The sequence below is a fragment of the Opisthocomus hoazin genome, chromosome 9 (assembly GCF_030867145.1).
Source record: "Opisthocomus hoazin isolate bOpiHoa1 chromosome 9, bOpiHoa1.hap1, whole genome shotgun sequence".
Lineage (NCBI taxonomy): Eukaryota > Metazoa > Chordata > Aves > Opisthocomiformes > Opisthocomidae > Opisthocomus > Opisthocomus hoazin.
In genome coordinates, this window is record NC_134422.1 from 4,759,272 (window position 1) to 4,780,284 (window position 21,013).

Sequence of the window (21,013 nt, forward strand, 5' to 3'; positions counted from 1 at the left end):
TTCTTTCTTTAAATTCTGGGCTCCGACTAATTACTGGCAGGAAGTGCCTATTTTTATGCCATTAGTATGCAAATGAGCGAGAAGTAGAAAAATATTCTAAAGGAACTGCTACAATATCTGTCCACAGATTACTGGCCAATTAGAACATGGGATTAGGGCTGCGGGACCCCAAAAGAGTACGGCCAAAGTCTTTCTGCTTGGGTGCCTCAAGTGTAATTTCAATGGGAACTGTATATACACGGCCCTTTTCCTCGGAAAAAAGGGGGGAAAGAAAAAAAGTTCAAGCCTAAATTGCCTGCTTACAAATGAGCACTTCTGCGCTCGAAAAACGAATGCCTTCACTTCCTCGCCTCAATTTTTCTATCCATAAATTGGGGATAAAACATCCTGTTTGTCGGCGTTCCAGCACATGCCGGGGGTGAATTATTGTGGATGCATCCACACGCTGGACTGAAGGTCTCCTCGTCTCTCACCCTGTCTGACCACGTCTGAAAGCCGAAATCTTGCATTTAGAAAATTATTTATAATGTGAGTGATGAATGCTAAAGGATTCTCAGGTTCCACCACTTCTGCCTAGGTAGAAAAATTGCTGGAAGAACTGCCTGCCTTGCGACATTCTGGCATTTCCACAGCTGGATAGCATCAGGAATTCAGAGGTGCAGCAGAGTGCAAAACTATCGGAAAACAACTTTACTAAGCTTTTTTGAACCTGGAAAATTGCAAAACAAAATGCGGTATTATCCTAAGGGTTTTTCTTATGCAAATCAGCCATCTCGTCACTCTTTCATAACTGCTCAGCCAGAGTAGGAAAAAAACCTTAATTCCTCAAGTTACTGGTCTTGATGCTTCTCCCTCTTTGCAAATTTTGCTTTATTGCTCCACCAGGTATTACTCATTTTGACCTCCTATTGGAAAACAAAACAAAACAGAACAGTTTACTTCTCTACACCAAAGATAACACCAGGCTAAACTGAATCAGTTTGCGCTCCCTAGTTCAAGCAAGATGAGGAGCTACTGGAGAGAGTCCAGAGGAGGGCTACGAGGATGATGAGGGGACTGGAGCATCTCTCCTACGAGGAGATGCTGAGGGAGCTGGGCTTGTTCAGCCTGGAGAAGGCTGAGAGAGGACCTTATAAATGCCTAGAAATATCTGCAGGGTGGGGGTCAGGAGGATGGGGCCAGACTCTTTCCACTGGTGCCCAGCACCAGGACAAGGGGCAACGGGCACAAACTGAAGCAGAGGAAGTTCCAGCTGAACATGAGGAAGAACTTCTTCCCTCTGAGGGTGACGGAGCCCTGGCCCAGGCTGCCCAGGGAGGCTGTGGAGTCTCCTTCTCTGGAGATACTCAAGACCCGCCTGGACAAGGTCCTGTGCAGCCTGCTCTGGGTGACCCTGCTTCGGCAGGAGGTCGGACTGGGTGACCCACAGAGGTCCCTTCCAACCCCGACCATTCTGTGATTCCGTGTGACAACCATGCCTCCTCTGAAAAGTTCTGCTGGCGAGGTTTGATCCTGACCGTGGCTGGAGAAGAGAGGGCTCCAACGCCAGCACCTGCCCGGCCTCCCCCGGCAAAAAACAGAAACCTCCTGCTCACGGATAACCGACTCTGCCCTGATTTTCTCTCCTTTCAGCTGCTTCTCTCAAAAAAACATCTTTTTTTTGTTTTCCCCTTAGCCCACCTGGTTCACGGTTCCTCGCTATTTACACCCCCCGCCCATCCCTGCTCCCCCAACTCCTCCGAACGGCTCCACCGCCTGCTCCGCGGGGTCTGGCTCCCCTCGGGTTCCCTTCCCTTCGGTCACCCGGCCCCGCGGGAGCTCCCTCAGGCCCGCCGGGGCGGCCTCCCCCCGCCTCTCCCCGCCGCAGGGGGGGCCCAGCCGGCGCCGGGCGGGCCCGGACCCCTCGCCCCGCCGGTCGGAGGAAGGAGGGGGCCCGGCCGGCGGCGGGGGGAGGCTGGCTCTGCTGCGCGCCGAGGGGAGGGAGGGGCCGGGACGCCGGCGCGGCGGTGCCGACGGTCTCCAGGCGGGAGCGAGGAGGAGGAGGAGGAGGAGGTGAGCTCCCTCTGGGTGGGGTGAGGAGCGGGGCCGCCCGAGCCAGGCGGGAGGGAGGGAAGGGGTCAGCGCGGAGCGGCGGGGCGGGCGCTCGGCCCGGGGCCGGGCGGGGAGGCCGCGGGGCGAGGGCCGGCGGCGGCCGGCGCTCCGCGGGAGGAGGAGGAGGAGGACGGGGAGGGGGGGGACCCGGCCCGGCGAGCCCCGCTCGGCGGGGGGGTGGCGAGGGGAGCCGGCCCGGCGCCGGCCGCGGGGCTGCGCCTGACGGGGCCGCCCGGCACCTGCGGCGCGGGAGGAGCTGGCGGGGGCACCCCCCCCCCCCAAGATGGCTCCGCGGCCCTGGCGGCGGCCTCCGGGGCGCGGGGGGAGCCCGCGGGAAAGGGGCCGCTCCCCGGGGAGCCGCCGCCGCCGGGTGCCGCCTCCCCGGCGCGCGGCCCTGACATGGCGGCCCCGCGGGGCCGGGAGGGGCGGGCAGGGTCCCCGGGGGCTGCGGGGCGGGCGGCGCGGCCTGGGGCCGGGCCTAGCGGCTGCGGGGAGCCGCCGGCGGGACGCGGCCTGCTCGCCGGGCCCCTGCCGGGCCCGAGCGCTCGGAACCGCGCGGGGCTCTGGGTGTGACTTCTCTGGGGACGCTCTGCTTTTTATTTTTATTAAAAATACAGAACTCTGCGGGGCAGGGGCCGCTTCTCGTGAGCGGTCGCGAAGCGGGCTGCAGGGTTTGGGCTGGGTGTTATTCCACGTGTCGCGACAGCGCAGTTATATCGTTAACACGCATAAATAGTTCCGCTGGTGAAGCTGTCGGGAGGAATCGCAGGCTTTGTGGTGGAGTGGGGCCGTGCTTCATAGAGCACGGAAAACGAAGAACATAAAAATAATCCTTCAGCTTTTCAAAACGTGTGGGTCTTAGGGTTTTGTTTTTTATTACTTTAAGCTAAAGCCGCCGCGTGACGGAAGGCTTCGTCGCAGAGGAGCCGCTTAAACGCGCTTTGCAGGCGCATCCCGACTTCGGGGGAGAGTGCCTGGGATGGAGGGGACCTGGCAGGCCTGCGCGGGTCTCGTGGCTGGGCGATGCTCGGCGTGGCAGGCTGGACGAAAGAGGAGGTGGAAATGTCGCCCCTGTTTTAAGAAGCGGGTGGGAAAGAGTTTGAAGCGTGCTTTATGGTAGGGTTTGCTGGTTGGCGAGAAATGGGAGCCCTGGCACAGGCTGCCCAGAGAGGCTGTGGAGTCTCCTTCTCTGGAGATATTCAAGCCCCGCCTGGACGCGGTGCTGTGCAGCCTGCTCTGGGTGACCCTGCTTGGGCAGGGGGTTGGACTGGGTGACCCACAGAGGTCCCTTCCAACCCCCACCGTTCGGTGATTCTGTTACCAGGGTTCGGAGTTTAGCCCAGGAGTTGGGTGAAGATGAGCAGCAGATTTTAGAGCTGTTTTATTGGACTCTGTTAACCTGGTTAACCTTAAATTTTAACCGTGACAGGGTTTTCATGTAGAGACCTCCATACGAAGTACAATATTGATTTTAATTGGAGCTTTCAAGACCTAATGTAGGGTGTGTTCTTGCTGCTTCTTTTTTTCCTCCGTGGAAGTCGAGGTGTAGTAACATACATTGGAAGAATACTTTCTGATATAAGTTTAAATGCTATGAGTCCGGATTGCATAAATCAGTTAAGGGCAGGATTTTTTTAATACAGTGATGTTTGGTTGGTTTTTTTTTATTTATATGCCTACTGTGTATATAAAAAGGTGAGGATCATTCTCAGTAGTGCAATACCTCATTCTTGACAAACTTTCAGAACAGTTTCCCAGTCTGATTATTAGTTGGCCGGTCAACAGCCGTGGTAAAACCTGGGAAGCAAACCCGCTGTCCAGCTGAAGCTGTGGGTGTTTTACGAACACGGTACGAAATTCCTCGCTCCGCTAATAAATGCACATTTTGAATTGTCATGCGGTGTTATTGTTATGATGACTGCCAGTTACTGCTCTTGGAGTGGTGCGGTGAAGCCTCGTGAAGGCGAGAACAGCACGCGCTGGGCTGGTCTTGTCCCGCAGTTGAGCTGAACGAGGGAAGGTGTTCGGCACATGGATCACGAACATGACACCGGCAAGCATCTTCTGAATTTCAGTCTTCTGGGATTTGCCAGGAGTTAAACACCTGTTAATTAACCCTTACGGATATCTCTGAGTTAGGATCAGTACCAAGTGCGTCTGGCGCTGTTGTGAAGGTGGTGCTTGTAGCTTGCAAAGCGCCTGCGTTACAGCTGAAACGTGTCACTTCTGCTGCGAAGTCACTTAGGCTCTAATGCAAAAGTTATATAACTTCCTTGATGTTGTTTTAAAACTCAAATATAGACACATTTTAAAGACCTGTTTGGCTGGAGGCCCATTTTAGAGTGGCTGGTAAAAGTAATAAACTATCCTCAAACATTTCTGCTCAATAAAATTTGAGAATATGAAAACAAAACGTTCCTGGTTTAGCTTTTTGTAAATGTTTTCTATGACGGCAGCATTTGACGTTGCCCATAGCTCAAAGAGCCGCGTGCCTTGGTCATTGTAGGCCTCTGACCCCGATCAACACCGTGGACTTCTGTTACCTTCTGTTTTGGTGGGAGCAGTGAAGGTCTGTGGTCCCTGACCAATATCCCACACTGGTGAAAATGTCTAGGTAGTCATATTTTTACCACAAAGGAAAAAGATTTCTATACTGCATTGTTTGGCTTAACAAGATCAGAATATGTTTATTCCATACAGTCCTGTGTGGTTCAGATTGGGAGAGCCATTGAGATAAGACATTTCTCCTGCAGTGGTTGATGAGCAAGTATTTAATGTGAAATATTCTCTGGTATTGGCTCTTTGGGTTGCAAAGAGGAACTTTGAGGAACTTGAGATCTTACCTGCTTAAAGAATTGAGTTAAAGAACTGCTGTTTCTGTATAAATTGGAGCCTAAACTACATGCTCAGAGGAAACACGTATAACATTACAATTCTGTTCACACAGGAACGTAGTTCTGTTGTAAGGAAATACACTGAAAATACATTTTAAGGTTTGTTTTTTAGTGATGCTGGTATAAATACGGGGACCTCAATGGTGGCTGCTCTGTTTGAGGGCTGCTGTGAACTGCTGCTTGGGACCCAGCCATTGCATAGTGGGAGTAGGAACAAGAGGAAGGCAAATTATTTGCTAACTTGAACAGAGTATCTCATTCTCTGGGACTAGTTGTATAACTTATAAATATTGCTAATTTTAAAAAAATATGCAAAGGTGGAGAACATACTAAATATATATGCAAGGCGGTTAGGAACACATGCAGCAGGCAGTTTAGAAGTACCTTGGCTACCATGGTTTTTTTCCATCTGTACGTGAGAAATGTTCTCTACCAAGTTCGTAAAGCAGGAAAATCATCTTAATCTTTGGTGGCAGAATTGTTAACGAGGGGCTCCGGAGCGCCTGCCTTCCCGTGCCCCCGGCCGTCGGTAAGCGGTGCAGTTAGCAGCGGTGAAGCAGTGCCCTAGTGCTGGAAGGACACACGCCCTGGTGTGAATTTCACTTCTGAGTAGATCTATATCAAAGTAGGTCTTAAACGTACACCTTAGCTGGCCATATTGCTGCATGTCAGATGTGAAAGTAAAAATAAATGTGTGAAGCACCAGGCAGAATATGAAATGTAAATCTGAAAACCATGTTGCAAGCAGTCTATTATCCTAAATCCTGGGCCTCGTATGTATGGGAGCATATATATATATGTTTTATTTTTGATCCCTAGTATTTCCTGTAGGCAAGAAATCAAAGATCGTTTCAACTTGCCATTTATAAGTAGGGAAGCCAGTGCTTCAAATTGCTGGTATTTTGGGTATGAGTAGCTCTTTGATGTCCAAATGAGAACTGGACGAATGTCTAAAATTAACAACGAAGTATGTAAAATTAATGATGAAATGCAGAACTTGGGGGAGAGCAGGCAAGGGCAGGCACTGAGTGTGGTGGTTCCCCCCCCCCCCCCCCCCCCCCCCCCAATAATTACTTGTTAGGGTTCAGGCACAGAAAGAGCACAAACACTTGCAACACATAAATCCCAAAGTAAGTTAGTGCTGTATAAGCAACTTTGGTTTAAATATTTGCATGTGTGTGTAGGTTTACATATAATCAGACGTGTGAAACCTAATACACATGTGATTAGCAGAAGTTTTCTCTTTGGCACTTCGGATGCAGCTGGACTTGATGTCATCTTCGTACCTGGATTTTGCTGAATTGTTACAAAAAATTGTTAAATATTTAATGTTAGGTTGAAAAGACAGAGGAATTTAATCACTTTTGCATCTGAAAATATCTTTACATATTGTGTCTGTACAACAGTGTGGCCAGTGTGGCTTCACGTGCTCTGCTGCAGTTTGTTCCAAGATTGTTTTTGGGCAGTCAGATACCATGTCTGTGCAACAGGTTGTCTAGGTTTTCATGACGCTCAGTGGTCTGAGTGTGATATTGTCATAAACACTGTGGGAATGTTTTCTTCTTAGAGGTACAACAGCGGTCCTGAAACAGGTTGCTGTGGCCATGCCTCTGTCAACAGAAGGCTTGTGGTGATCGTGGTCTTGATGAATAAAATACCATCCAGAGTGCGAGATTTCTTTCATAGTCATTATGAGAAGCTGTCACTGGGGGGGTAAAAAAACCCCACACCCCTTAAATTCACGCTTAAGTAGTTGTATTCAAATTTAATATGATGCAGTCTTTTATGCCTGCTCTGGGATGGGAGGTTTACAGAGCTGATGTTCCATGATGGACATTCCTCACCTTGGCAGAACTCAGTGGTCAGGTGTGCTGGAATGACAGGTGAGGACCTCACTGTTGTTCTTCAGTGTTCTTCTCCACCTGAAAAGACAGAGAAGCTTCTTCAGAGAACTGAGGTTTCTGATTCATCCTCCTAAGGCGTAATAAAGCCTCGGTAATAGAGGCAGAACTGTTACAGAGCTGTCGTGGAGAAGAACTCCCAGAATGTCACAAAGCTTTTTGCACCTGTCCAAGAGTCAATGTATGTGAATGCTGAACAGTCAGAATGGAGTGGTTAGCTAGAGCAACGATGGTGTGTGGCTGTAGTGGCAGAATAGTTGGGAGAAAGAACAGGGAAGGTAGTTCCATTTCTAGGACTAGAGCTTAGAAAAACATCACCCTTTTCCTGTTCCTTCCAACCAGATCGGTTTGAGGGGAGGGGGAAGCCTGTGTTGTGCGTTAACGACATTATTTTGGATTATTTGACAATGTGGATCTTGATTCTGTTTTCCTAGTGGTTTTTTTACCGGGTGACAGTTTTGTCAAGATAGCAATAAAATCCTTGTGTTGTGAAAATAAGATGTGTTTTATAAATATCTTGCCTGGTGTATATAACCAAACAAGTCCTTTCTCAGAAGCTCCATAATTTAAAAAATAAAATCTTAATACAAATCCTAGTTTTATCTGATGCTCACTGTTACATTTTCTATATATTTCTTATTTGATATTTAATTTACATACAAATATTCCAGGAAAAAACATTTAACAAGTAGTTGGACAAATTGCATCTATATGTTCCTGTTATTTTTTAGGTTTACACAAGGAATACTCTGTAAAATGGCTTTGCAGAATAAGTAATCCAGCAGTATTCTGTGAAATTCTGTGTTTTGTGATTTCCCAGTTGAAAATTTTGCCATTCACCTTGTCTGTTTACTGGATTGCAGTGTAATACAGTAAATTTCGGAGTGTAACTTTGTGTGTGGCTTGAGATAAAGTTCTCCAAATAAACAATGACATCATCTTGTTGGTTTTGGAGAATATTTTTTTGTCCTAATCTTGCTTTAAGAAAACTTTAACAAGAAATATATGCTTTTGTTATCATTAAATCAATTTTCTGTTGTGATTTAAATGTAAAGGCAGGATCTATTGAAATAACTGTAGGCTGCTGGCCTAATTAGTCATCACTTCTGGCAAGGCATAAAAAATCGGTCGTTCTTGTGCCTAAAAGTAATAGTGTGCCTTGTATTTAATCTGTAGGTCTTTTGTAAAACAAATGGTTGTGCTAACAAATGCAAAATACACAAATTTAAATTTCTTACAGTATTATTTGGCATGCTGTTTTGGGAGTTATATAGGTTTTTCCATTGATAGTTGAATTTGCTAAGGTAGGCTATCTCTCCCTGGGAAAAAAATATGTGTATTTCTATATATCCTTTAAAAATACAGTATAGGTTTTTAAAGGAATAGTGGTAGCTGAGCTGGAACTTGCAGTAGCAGTTTTGGAATTGAATATGGCTTTTCTACTAGTACCTATCCAGGGATTAAATACAAAACGCTGCAGTGCTTTATGAAAGTACTAATACCTATTACAAGTTTTTTGTGAAGAATTGTAGGATTATCCATGTGATGTGTTCGCTGTTGGGCTGAGTGATGTCTGTTACAGGGTTTTCTTTTTTGTTATTGGCCTTACTGAGAAGAATTGCCAGTAACTGGTATTTCACCCAGAAGTGACCCAGGTGACTTATGGAATTCCACCACCTTCAGCATCCCTGTGCCTGTGGAATGCCTTTCCTAAGCAGGCTTAAGAGAGGGAGGTGGTCAGCACAGTAATGACTGAAAACTTGCTTTCTTAAAAAAAACAAATCAGCAGGGACGTGTGCCATGAGTGCTCCTCCATGCCTTGGGCCCTCTCCTTGTCAGACCACGGCTTATGCTGCTCTCGGACGAGCTGAACGACCACCAGGACGTTGGTAAAGCAGAAAACTACTTTGCATGTTCCTGTTTATGAATCTGTTTCATGATTAAACTTCTGAGAGCCCCAACATGCAACTGCAGTTTCATGGTAGCTGTGACATTATTTTACTATTCACGCTGTGAATTTCATTCTATAGTAAAATGAATATTATATTGGCCTTTTAAGTTGGTTGTCAGTGGAGAATAGGGAAGCTACACTTACAGCATCTGTATGCAATCTTGGCGATGAGTAGGACCCTCTGGAAAGCTGTTACTGGTGGGGCAGAACTAATCATTCCATGTGAAATTATGTAAGGAGAATTAGCTCTGACTCTACCTCATTTCCTTTTGTACCGCTGTGAAAATAAGCTTAGAAACGTCAAACCTTCCCTCCTTATTTCTTTAAGTACTTTATTAAATGCTTCTTTTTATTGAGGCTTATTTGTTGTAGGCTCTAGAAACAAAAAAACCCGGCCTGTTTTCTAGGTGCTAGTGGGATGTGCGTCCTTGCCCAATGTGACAGTTTCGATTTCTTTCGGAGGACTGGATTCCTGGGATCGGTTTTGCCTTCTTTGTACTTTGACTTTATTTCCCCCATGGATCGTTCAGAGTACTTCATATTTAAGGTAGCATGCTTGATGTGATACAGAATTGTCAATCACAGACTGCCTTGGCTATTTAGAAAAAAAGAGATATCAAAAGCCTGCTTGGAGCTGTAAGGAGCAGTCAAGGCACCTGCTGATTTGCCTGGCAGGAGCCTAAACTCGTACAGCCTTTGGGTTTGGAAAAGAAAATGCAGATCTCTGGAGGTCACCGCTTTCCACTAAGGCCCTGTGCTTTATGCGTGAGCATGTAGTGTTCCTTGTAAAGCCAGAGAGATATGTACAGACGGTTCCTGACATGTTCGTCGTACCAGGTCTTACAAACAATCATTGAAGATTTGTGTAACCCCTCCATAACCTAATCTGGTGTTTAACTATCCCTAGAGGTAGCGTATTTCTTCTAATAATATTCTATCTTTTCTAACCTGGTAAGCTTTTTTTTTTCCTGCTGTGCGTATTGCAGCAGTGGGACACGATCATCATTTTTGTAACTGCTGTTAACCTGTTTTGAAGCCTGCGCCTTCTTTCTTTACTCATCTTGTTTCTGTACTCAGCAAGCCCTCTTAACGTTCCCTGGGTGCTTAGGTTTTCTCCTGAGCTTTTCTCAGTTTCCTGCATCTGCGTATCCAGACCAGAGCATAATGTCCAACCTTAGTCAGTCAGTGCCAGTGATGGGTAGAATAAATCTTACCATCTTTTGCATGTGATGCTCCTGTTAATACAAACTCTAATTAACTTTTCACTTTTTGCATTCAATTCAGTATTAAACCCCCAGTTTCAGTTCTGTTATTGATCCCTTAGTCCTGCTCTTGTCCATTTGATCTCTGCTTCCCAGAATGCTTGCAGCCCTTCCTAGGTAGCTGCAAAATTTTGCAGCTGTATTGTTCATCATCCAAGTAACAAATGAAGATGTTAAATAATCCTGTCTGCATTATGGTGTGAGAGCAAAGAGGAGAAAGCATGTTATGGTCGGAGTCTTGCAGCCTGTAGCTTGATGGAGTCACGGAACGGCTGGGTTGTGCTCAGGCTCCTTCAGTGTCTGTGGGGCTGTTTGCTGGGTACGTCCGTGTCTGTCTCGTACTGGGGAGCCTGGGACTGCAGGAATGAAGTCAGACATCTGGTAGCTGGCTGTAGGTGTCTAGGGAGGGAATCTTCAGTGAGATAAAAGGGAAAAAACCTTGGAGAACATGTACATGGATCTGCGCATCTAGGTCGGTGCTGGTTCAGTTCTTTGGAGTGGACTGGAGGAATCACCGGTAATGAAGTGGATAAATGCACACGTGCACGCTTCTGTGTCTCAGTGACTTGAGATGCAGCCATACACAGTTGGTCATTCTTCGTGGCTGCTAGATCAATGCTTTAAAAAGACAGCTTTGATCAAACAGTTTTCGGTATTTGAAGCAAGTTATTTTGTGGATCATGTAGATAAGGGAGGAGGGGAAGAAAGGGTGTCTCTACTTCAAAACCTGTTCTTTTGTGCTGTTTGCTTGGAACATGATCTGCAGGCGTTTCTCTTTTCTGTTAGAGATTTAGTGTACCTGATGTGATTGGAAACACTTTATCTTATCCTCTCCATTGACATTTCCAAAACCGAAGTGACTGGGGATGCTGCTAGAGAGTCGGAAGGTAGCAAGGACGGTGGCTTACAGTTAAGGCAGATGCGACCGCAACATCTGTGCCTAGGTAAGCTGCAGTCTGACCTGCCTTCTGTCTTCAGGATTTCTGGGATTCCAGAAGCCGAAGTGGTGCAGATAAGACATGTCCTTGGAGGTTTGGAAATACTTCTGCTTAGATTGTAAAGCTCTTCCTTTATTAGGCCCGCAGGAAGCACGTCTCCTGTAGTGCAGCCAAATTGGTATCGTTATTAAATACTTCTCCTCAGACTCTCCAGCGGTAACTCTTCTCTGTGGCGGCATTATTTGGGAAGTAGAGCTTCCGTGGTTGCCTCTGTGTATTGACTAGCTGAGTACGTGGCCTCAACACGTAACGGCGCGTGGTAATTTCTGACTTGGAAGCTGTGATGGGAGCCAAAGAGCAGTTTATAAAGGGTTTTTCATGTTCCTTAAATAGAGCTCTCCAGTTCAAAAACTTGGGACGTCTAACTCGGAATCTGCAGTAGAACACAATCTAGAATAATAGGAAGAAAACCCCTAAAGCCTTGCCATCAGACAAATTAAAATGGATTTTCTTGAATGATTCTCCCCTTTGCCAACTGTGTCCTTGCAAAATCTGTCTTTGCCCTTGGTTGTTCCCGGTGCAGCAACCGTCTTGGTTTCTGGGTGACACAAAATTCTGCATATCCCTCTCTGGTTTATTAAGAAAACTCTGCCCTGGTCCATCATCTCTGAGCAGAAGTCTAATGTCCACCTTCTGATCCTGGGACTCTCCTGCTCACTTTGGGGCTCCCCGCATGCTACGCTCTGTCTCTGCTCTCGGAGCTGTGCCAGGTGAGATGTGCTTGCTTTTCTTTCCCCTTTCAGGAGAGCTCCTCTGCCCGTTGTGCAGCCTGCGGGAAGAGGCAAGCCGGTGGCCTTCCTCTGCTCCAGCTGTAACCTTTCTGAAAGGACTTCACCGAACACAGCGCGCGGCAGGTGAAACAGGTATGTGCTGTGGGAGCCCAGCAGAAAACACATGTGTCAGAAATGGAGGGAGGTCCTGCTGTAAGTTGGTGAATGTGTTCTCCAGGAGAAACAGCCCGTAAGTGATACATTAAAAGAGGAACTGGATGAAATGTGAAGACAACCTCCAAATGAGAAAAGCAGGTGGTTTGCATTATTTCCTTCATGCTTGGTTTTTATGTTGGTGTCATCGTAACAATACATGACAAATGAATATGCTTTTCTCTCAGTGATGTTGAAAATTTGATTACCTGAATGTTTGTTGTTCAGTACTGAAAAATATTGGAAGAATTTTATTCTTTGCTGGATTGTACATAGAGTAATTTTGGAAGTTGAGTGGTATATTGCATTGCAGACTATCCTAAATAAGTTCTGAATCTCTTAGATGTACTAATATTACATTTAAAAATGTAAACTTTGAAGATGTAGTTATTAAATTCTTTTCAAGATGTGAACTCTGTTCTGTTTTCTAGCATTAATTACACAAGTTTGAAATTCTCAGTTCCGTTTAAAGGTAGGGCTTTTTATTTGTATGTAGCTGTTGAAATAAATTACCAGTACAAGAAAACACTCTACTAATAAACAAGGGATGCCTGGAGTTGGCTCTACTAACTGAGACAATTTAATTCATCCATCATCAGGGGTGATGTTTCTTAGCAACACAAAGTATTTTCACCCGGGGCGCTTTCATGAACTTTCGCATTTTTCTTCCAATACAGCCTTGGTAGTGTTTTATATGACCTGAAGTTCGTCCATCTGTCCTGAAGCTCCCACTACTTTTCCATTCCCTCCAATGATCAAATGATCTGATATACGTTTTTTCAGCTTAATAATACACAAGTTGGCTAGAGAATCATTTCGCATGTCAGGTTTTCCAAAGGGTTCTGGGAAATTATTTGTAGCTCTGTATAGCAAAGCTAAAAGTTATTGAAAATGTGTTATAGTTTCATAATAAAGCAGATACGAAAGATATTGGCTTGGGAGCTAACTAAATGCTTTCTGATAGCCGTAGCCTCAAGGGGGATACTTGGATCATTTGTAATAAAGGGATATCTTTGATATCTTTTGGTGAATTGACTAGTATTCTGTTTAGATCATAATTTATGAAAAAAATGGCTTGATACACAGTGTTACATTATCAAATTGTTTGGGTGTAAGAATTGCCTTAATGTATGGCCGCGATTTTCCATGTTTGTTCTTTTAATGCGCTCTCTACGAAATCAGAAGAAGCTGTTGATACATTAAGACTCTGCCTTTACTTCTTGCTTTCCACTTTTTTACCACATGTGGAGCTGATTTGATCAGCGTAGTTACAGCCCAGAGTTGCTGGGTAGATTTGGTTTGCTTAAGAAACCCCTTCAGGTATATAACAAGTGTTACTGGATACTGAGAGCAAATGTCTTCCAGAGGCAATGTGTTACTTTGCTTTGGGAAATAATACATTTTCTGAATTTTTGGTAAACTGCTATGAAAACGTCTGTAATTCTGTTATGTGAATAGTGACTAAGCCTCTGCTTATGTCTTGCCTTGAGAGAAGTTTTGGTGGTTATAGGATGAAAGCTTCTTTATCAGCGCATGGTGACAAATGTTGTGATGAGTTAACTATTGCTCAGCTTACTTACAAAGAAGGTGTATGGAAGCCATTTTAAATAGTGGGAAAACAAATTACAGAAATACTGGTTTGTTTCTTCCTCATAGTTAAAAAAAAAAAAATCCTCTGTTTCAGCTCATGTCATCTTAACTTTATGCTGGGTTTTCATACACGTATGCAAAGGCCTTGTACGTGTAGATCCATGCAAAAATTAAATTGGAAGAATTAGTGGGATGCTGTTGTGGAAAGGTTTTATTGACACTGTTTTAGACTGTGTGGTGTTAATGCACGAGGGAGTATTTAGGGAGTCCTGAGAGTTGTCAGCGATGTCCATGCTCGCTTTGTCATTTAACCGGATACTTTTGTGTAAGGATGGCATCTCGCTAGTAATTCCTGTGTGATTTCAGGCTCTGGATTTCTAGATGTTGTTTCTAGTTCTGGGATACTTAATTGCATGTCCAAACTTGGACATCTTGTGTAAGATCATCTTTGTTGCTGTGTAGGTGCTTCGTACCCTGCTGTTAGTGTCCACCATCTTGCAAGATCTCCAGGTGTTTCCCAGAGTCCTCTGGAGAATCACTGAAGTTGGAAGTGTCTCCTGTTACCCCACGGCAAAGGGTACCTGGAGAAAGAATCTATGAAAGAAGGAGAGAGAGGAAAATCTTGGCAAAGGGCTTGGCCAGCAGCAGAGGCTTTAGCCTTTGAAGTATCAAGTGTCATGTCTCTGAAAACAGCAGCATGCACTTGGGTCTGGTGTTGCTTTACCTGTAAGATTGAGCTGCAGCAGCTTGCAGAAAGGTCAGGGCTCCATCTGCTCCCCCTCTCGCAAAACTTTGTCACGTGTGGTGACAGACTACTTACGTTTTCACCAGTGCCTTAGCATGCTGGGATCATCTGGGAAGCTCCGGAATCAGCTGCAGGCTTTCCTTGCCCTTTCAGATGCTGTATAGACAATGCGTTGCTCATAGGAGTAGGTAGAGTTTGTGGTCGTGGTGGCTTCTAAGGGGAGTTGCACAGTCAGGTGTCATGGACATTTGCTGAAGTCTGGTGTTTACACCGCAATAAAATAATGTACGTACGGTCACGTTGTAGACCTGTATTTGCATATCGGGATACGGTTTTGTTCTGCAATGCTATGGGTGTAAAGACTGACTTTAAAGCTGGTAATATTTTTTAGAAAGTCAATTTTAAAGGATTTTTAATTACTGAAATCTCTTCATAGTTGAGACTTTATTTTTCCAACTGTTAAACCAGTGTCTAAATTTACAGAACTTACAAAGACTGCCACAGGCAAGTCCGCACTGCCTGTTTCATAAGAAACCAAACCTCCCAGATACTCCGAGAAATTACTCTAAAATTCCTGTTTCTAACTTGTTCAAGACACTGGATCTTAAAGCCATTTAGCACACGTTGGCAATATCCAGTCTCAGGTATAAGAAGAGTTTGATTTTTGGGACGATTCGTTTGGGGCAGAGAAGTGAAGAATTCCATAGGGTTCACAAGCAAAATACAGCGCTCTGCTGTGAAGTACTGGAAGCAATGCTGGTGGAGATGTGTCCATCTAAGATGGAGAAGAGGAGGGAGGGCTCCTCAGAATTTTCCCTTACTTGGGTGCTTTTTTTATGTAGCAAAATGATTACTTTATATAGGCAAATAATAAGAATCACAGAATGGTCGGGGTTGGAAGGGACCTCTGTGGGTCATCTAGTCCAACCCCCCTGCCGAAGCAGGGTCACCTACAGTAGGCTGCACAGTTCAGCCAGTTCTCGATCACCTCACCGACCACTCACCCAGCCTGCACTTCCTGAGCTTCCTTAGGAGGATGCTATGGGAGACCGTGTCAAAAGCCTTGCTGAAGTCTAGGTAGACAACATCAACAGCTCTCCCCTGGGTGCCTGCTGAAGACAAAATTCACAGAATCACAGAATCAATCACAGAATAGTAGGGGTTGGAAGGGACCTCTGTGGGTCATCTAGTCCAACCCTCCTGCCGAAGCAGGGTCACCCAGAGCAGGCTGCACAGGACCTTGTCCAGGTGGGTCTTGAATATCTCTAGAGAAGGAGACTCCACAACCTCCCTGGGCAGCCTGTTCCAGTGCTCCGTCACCCTCAGAGGGAAGAAGTTCTTCCTCATTCATTACCAGATGTTACTTCTGAACCACAGAACCTGCAGCCCATCTGAAGCGGGCGCTGCGGTCCTTCTCTTACCCCTGCTCCCTGTTTTTTCGGCTGGGGCTTCTGCCCGTATTCTATGCAGTTTCCTGTGCTTAGGTATACCAGGTACAAAGAATTGGTAAAGGTCATCTTTTTGAAGGTAGTAAAAGGTCTGGAGTTAGTCTAATAAATAGGGATAACTGGTAATGAGGAGCACACAGTAGTGTCAGAACTGGTGTAAATTTTCGAAACCTACTTTTCATCTTCATCCATGATTCAAATAAAAGAGCATTCACTTTATGGCCTGCAGCACAATACAAGTTGTACTTTGCTAGCTTTCGGTTCAAGCGATGAGCATATTATTTGAATTTTAGGAAAGACAATTTGAAAACCTACTATATTTAGGGTTTAGTCTTGAAGTCATAAGAATAACTAGTGGTTTTTGCTGTTGTTGCACCTCTTACTGTTTATGTGCAAAGAATTACATGATCAGAGTTGTCACTGGGAACATTTAGTTTTTCATGCAAAGTATTTTTGGGCAGCTCATATTTGGAGGAACGTGGGATGGAATATAAAAGAACTGGTCTTAAGAAATCACAATTTATTTTAAAAGGTCACAAATTATAATTGTTTGATGCTATTTCTGCTGTTAGTCTCTGCAAAAATGGAAAAGGTGAGTGCAAACTGGTAAGGCTAAAGCACTTCTCAAGGTGGTGGTTTGGCTTTGGGGTTCTCATAATTTAACATAGCTGTGTCTTTTCAGAGACTTGAACTAAATGATTTTATTGTCATTAGGATCTGGACACCTTGATGAATGAGAAGTCAGCTGCCTTCCTGTACACGTAGCCTTGCTGTTGGGTGTTGTGTTTGCGTGTAGCTCGTGCTGTGTGAGGGTGTGCAGGAAAGCAAATGGATGTGGTTCTGTTCAGTCTGTCTCTAGTTCCCAAAGCTATTTTGTGTTGTCAGTAAATTCTCTACGTTACTGAGATTTATTTCCAGCCAACGAGGAGTAATAACATGAATATGTTGAAGGATATTGCTGATTTCATTGGTGTAGGTTGGTAAGTCTTCATTTTGAGTGTGTATGTCTCTTTCTTGGCCCTGACCCTTAAGAAGATCTAATGAAATGTGCTCTTCGAGCTGGTCATTCTGCTGAGCAGGTTACAGGAAGTAACGGCTGCGGGAGAGGTTGAATCTCAGATGTTAGTGATGTTGTCTTGACACAGCAGTTATCGAGGAGGAGGGCTCTGCTTCTGATGAGGTCCTTCCATTGTACCTCTCCAGTATGGAATGAAAGACATAAATGGTTTACGATGTTTCAGGCCTTAGCTGGTAGTCCCTCGGGTCAGAAGCGTAACTGGGTCTGTAAATCCAAGTCATTTGGGAGATACGGAGGCAGAAAACACCCTTTGCAACTTTCTCTCGCAAGATAAGACTTGGAGTAGTAGTGGTCATCATCTACGTCTGCCTACAGATAAGGTTTTCTTCTTGCCCTCCTGGCTGCAGCTCTGTCCTTCTTTTCCAAGCCTTGCATTGCATATAAGGTCGGGCGGGTCAAAACTTTGGTATTTTCAGCTTCTTAGTGTGAGCCTTCAGTCCTGCCCTCCCTCCCCCAAGCTTTTAATACCCTAATAACCACTTTTATGAAACTTGATTACAGTTTTTCATAACTCCTGCTTTCATCAGTTAATTGTCTTCAGCCAGGGCAGTCCAGCTGTGATTCAGTGCCAGCTTTCTACTACCAACCTACGAGGACCCTGATTTCAATGGTAACGTGCTTTCGGACTCTGGAAGCTTCCTGTATTGGCTTGGCAGAATTTTTACTGTTTAATAATACTCTTCTTGCATCCCTTACCTCCCGAATCTCTTTCTCTAGAAACTCTTTATGTTCTCCTTTATTTGGAGAGTTGGCAGGTATTACGTCCCATTCAAAGGAAGCAGTTTTATTCTTAATACAGTCTCAAAATATAAGGACAAAACATGGAGCTGTTTGCCACGACTTTTACTTAATGGCTTTCGATTGCGGGGGTGGAAATTTGATTGTCTTCAGATCATTCAGGAATTTAAGTAAAAATATTATGCTGTGGGAACTTCTGGAAGCTCTGAGTAAACTTCTAAAGCCTGTTCAATTTTTAGTCTTGTGTTTTTGTTTTTTTTTTAAATTTTTTTTTTTTACTTTTTAATTTTGTTTGCAGGGGCTTCTTTAGACTATGGGATTTACAAGCCTGGGCTAGGCTTGCTTTTAGAGCAGCTGGTAGCATAGCATCAGGTAGTGTAATGTGACTTGACTGGTCTGATGGAAGATGATTCCAACCCACACCTCTTCTCCTTCCCACAAGTAATGTATTTTTTTTTTGTCAGTGTTGCTATTTGTAATGAGGACTGATAGAACTTATCAGTCCTTTTCTGTATCTAAGGTATGTTTGAAGTAAGGTAGGCTGTTGCCTAGGTCAGAATGCTTTTTTAGAGCGTTGCGTGGAAACTGTATAGGCTTAGATGCAGTAATAGGAGGTTTTGGTCTAGATTTTAAATTTCAGAAGAGAATTAACAGTCTTGAGAACTCTCTCTCTCTCCATGGGACAGCTAGCATAACTGTGGCTTGTGGCAAAAATGAATAACAGGAGTTAGGCGGCTGGCACTCCGCACCTATGTTTCCACATCCATACTGTGTGATTTAGTGTTTTTTTGCATTCAGGGCAGGCTACAGCGAAGCCTGTTTGACAAATTGCAGTTTCTCATGAGCATGATACTTTGAGAATAAGAGCAGTGACGGAACATTGGGTGGTTTCTTTCTGATTCAATAAGCAATTCCATCATAAATTAGTGTCAGAAACAAGATACTGGTGTATATATATGTTTATGAAAAACAAAGTATAAAACATTCTGAAATAGGTATAATGGAATCCCAGTTATACAAGCAAAGAGGGAGACTCTGAGTAGCTCTGTATTTGGTGTTAATGATCTGTATTTCATATGAAAGGCTGACCTTTGCAGGGCCTTTTCTTCTGAAGTAAGGAATAGGCTGATCTGTTTCTCCCACAGCTGGAAGGGCAGGGGGAGATTGGGTTGATCTTATATTTTTCAGCAAGGCTATCACAGGGAATGATGGGGCCGGTTGCTGAGATCGCAGAGGACTGTGCGGCCCCAGGCATCTTTAACTGTGTGCGAAGGCTGATTCCGTTTAATGCAAAAAATTACGAAATGTCTACGTTTAGACCAAGCACTGATTCGGGTCAGGAAAAATGGAGCTTTCCTATTGACTTAAAATGGAGATGTGAGACTTTTGTACGATGGTTCATATAAATCAAAGTGGATGGGCATTAGATTACACATTCATCATTACGATTATCACTTGACCTGCTTAGCATGTGTAACCTGGTAAGCATTTGCCAGTATTGTATTTAGCTGTAAAGACAATATTAGAACACTCTATTCTGAATTTTATTTAATTTATTGCGGTGGTCTAAAGCTCTACAACTTGAAGAGTTTGAGACGGGCAGATGATCAAGAGCATACACATTCTGCATGGGGAATCTGTGGGGCTTTTTACATCTAGGGATCTAGTTACCCAGATACAAAGCATGGCAATAACAGTCTGGATTAAAAATATAATTTTAAATAATATAAATTATTATATAAATTATATTAATATATAATTTAATATATATTAATATAAATTATGAATAATATAAATTATTTAAAATACGTTATGATAGATTTTTGAATGCTTGCTTGGGGACAAAAACATTCTGCCTACCCAACTGAGTAACTTCAGTTTAAGCCAGTTTTCTGTTTCCAGCTCCTTAATTGTTCTGTGATCTGTAGGGTGCGAAGAGTTACACGTGTCCAGTCCTCCACACTTGGTTAATGTCATCGTGCTCAGGGCGATGGTCTGTAGCGTTGGGTCTTGGGCTGTGGGGCTGGGACTTTGGCCTGCTGACGGTTTTAAAGGTTGAGTGCTGTTAGACCTTCCTGGCTCTGCTAACAAGACTTGCCCAAAGAAAGCCTCAAGAACACTTTATAGCATCCAGAGAAGAGACCAAGGCGTTGTCCTTAAGCATTTAAAATAACTTTAAGCTCTGTTAGATGGGTATGTTTGGCCGGATGGATGGGGCCACTCTCCGGGACTGAAAGATGGAGAGAAACCCGATGATTTGAGCTATGGTCAAGGGTTCAGCAGAGCTGCTGCGGAAAATGTGAAGGGTTGGGAAGAGGCTGAAAACACTGTGTGTTCAGCTTGCTTCCCTTTGGCTGCTGTTGCTCCTGAACGAGTGAAAGGATCTGAGAGCACGTGGGGAGAGAGTATGGGCTGTGACAGTGTCGCTTGGAAGAGGGGCTGCAGGTCTGCCAGGGTCGCAAGTGAAGTACCCCCCTGAAAGCCTGATGTTGGGGTACACAGTCAAAGAGATCTCGCTTCATTTTACCGGTCGTTTGTGGGTAAGTCGTTCTAGGAAGGCCTGGTAAATACGGAATGACTGGTTTTATTCCATTTGTGTTTTAAATTGGACCAGGCACTAGTTTTGTTATCGGATTCTCGTGCATCTTACGCAGCCGTTGCTGCTGCTTGTCATCCTCTGCTCTCCCTGCTGTTGCATTACTGTGGGCTCTGGGTCTGCGCTTGATTTAAAGTCAATAAAAATCTCTCTCGGAGGTTCTGTTGGTGTTGAAAGTCTCTGATCATGTAGGGTATTTCTTTGAGCTTAAGGAAGCCGGTCTGAAATGTGACTGACTTTTGAGGAGGGGAAAAAAAATCCACATATCTTCGTTGTTAGTGGAAATTTTAGAGGAGAACCTCAGAGAGGAACACCGAGGGGCATCCTCCGATGGTTGTCCACAGTGTATTTGGTCAAGAAAAGGAGCAGTTTAAGGAAAGTGACGTGCGGTTCCTGATGCAGAAAAACGCTTCTGTATGCCTAATACATTGGAAAACATTTGTTCAAGAGCACGTCATCCTTGTGCAAAGTTTGCCCCTATAGTATTATTAAGGTCAGTACCCGCATAGGTTATCTCATACGTACTGAGTGCGATGCCCGAGGTCGGCTTTGGCTTGTAGATGTGACTTTAAGGACGGTTTTGTCTGGTCCTATTAGAAAAGCGTCTATAGAAGTTGTTTGGTTAGAAACTTATTTCCTGCTGCTCTTGCTGGGCTTGTCTTCAGTTCCTGATCAAAAAATAACAATTGTAAAGGAAACATTGCGTCCTGCTTAAGGATTATTTCCACAAATTTACTTATTATGTGTATACATACACTCATTGACCAATTCTTTTAAGTGAATTGGTATTAATTTTAA

General features: G+C 44.6%; 1 protein-coding gene across 18 annotated transcripts in view; it reads left to right on the plus strand.

The window, feature by feature from the left end:
• Window positions 1-1,973: 1,973 nt before the first annotated feature.
• Window positions 1,974-21,013, plus strand: part of QTMAN (queuosine-tRNA mannosyltransferase) — a 202,054-nt gene continuing 183,014 nt past the window's right edge. For 15 of the 18 annotated variants that reach the window (XM_075430983.1, XM_075430984.1, XM_075430988.1 and 12 more), the window contains exons 1-2: window positions 1,974-2,052; window positions 11,841-11,960. The gene's annotated coding sequence lies outside the window, so the exon portion shown is untranslated. The remainder of the gene's footprint in view (window positions 2,053-11,840; window positions 11,961-21,013) is intronic. The other 3 variants (XM_075430975.1, XM_075430981.1, XM_075430977.1) reach the window with 3 other exon arrangements.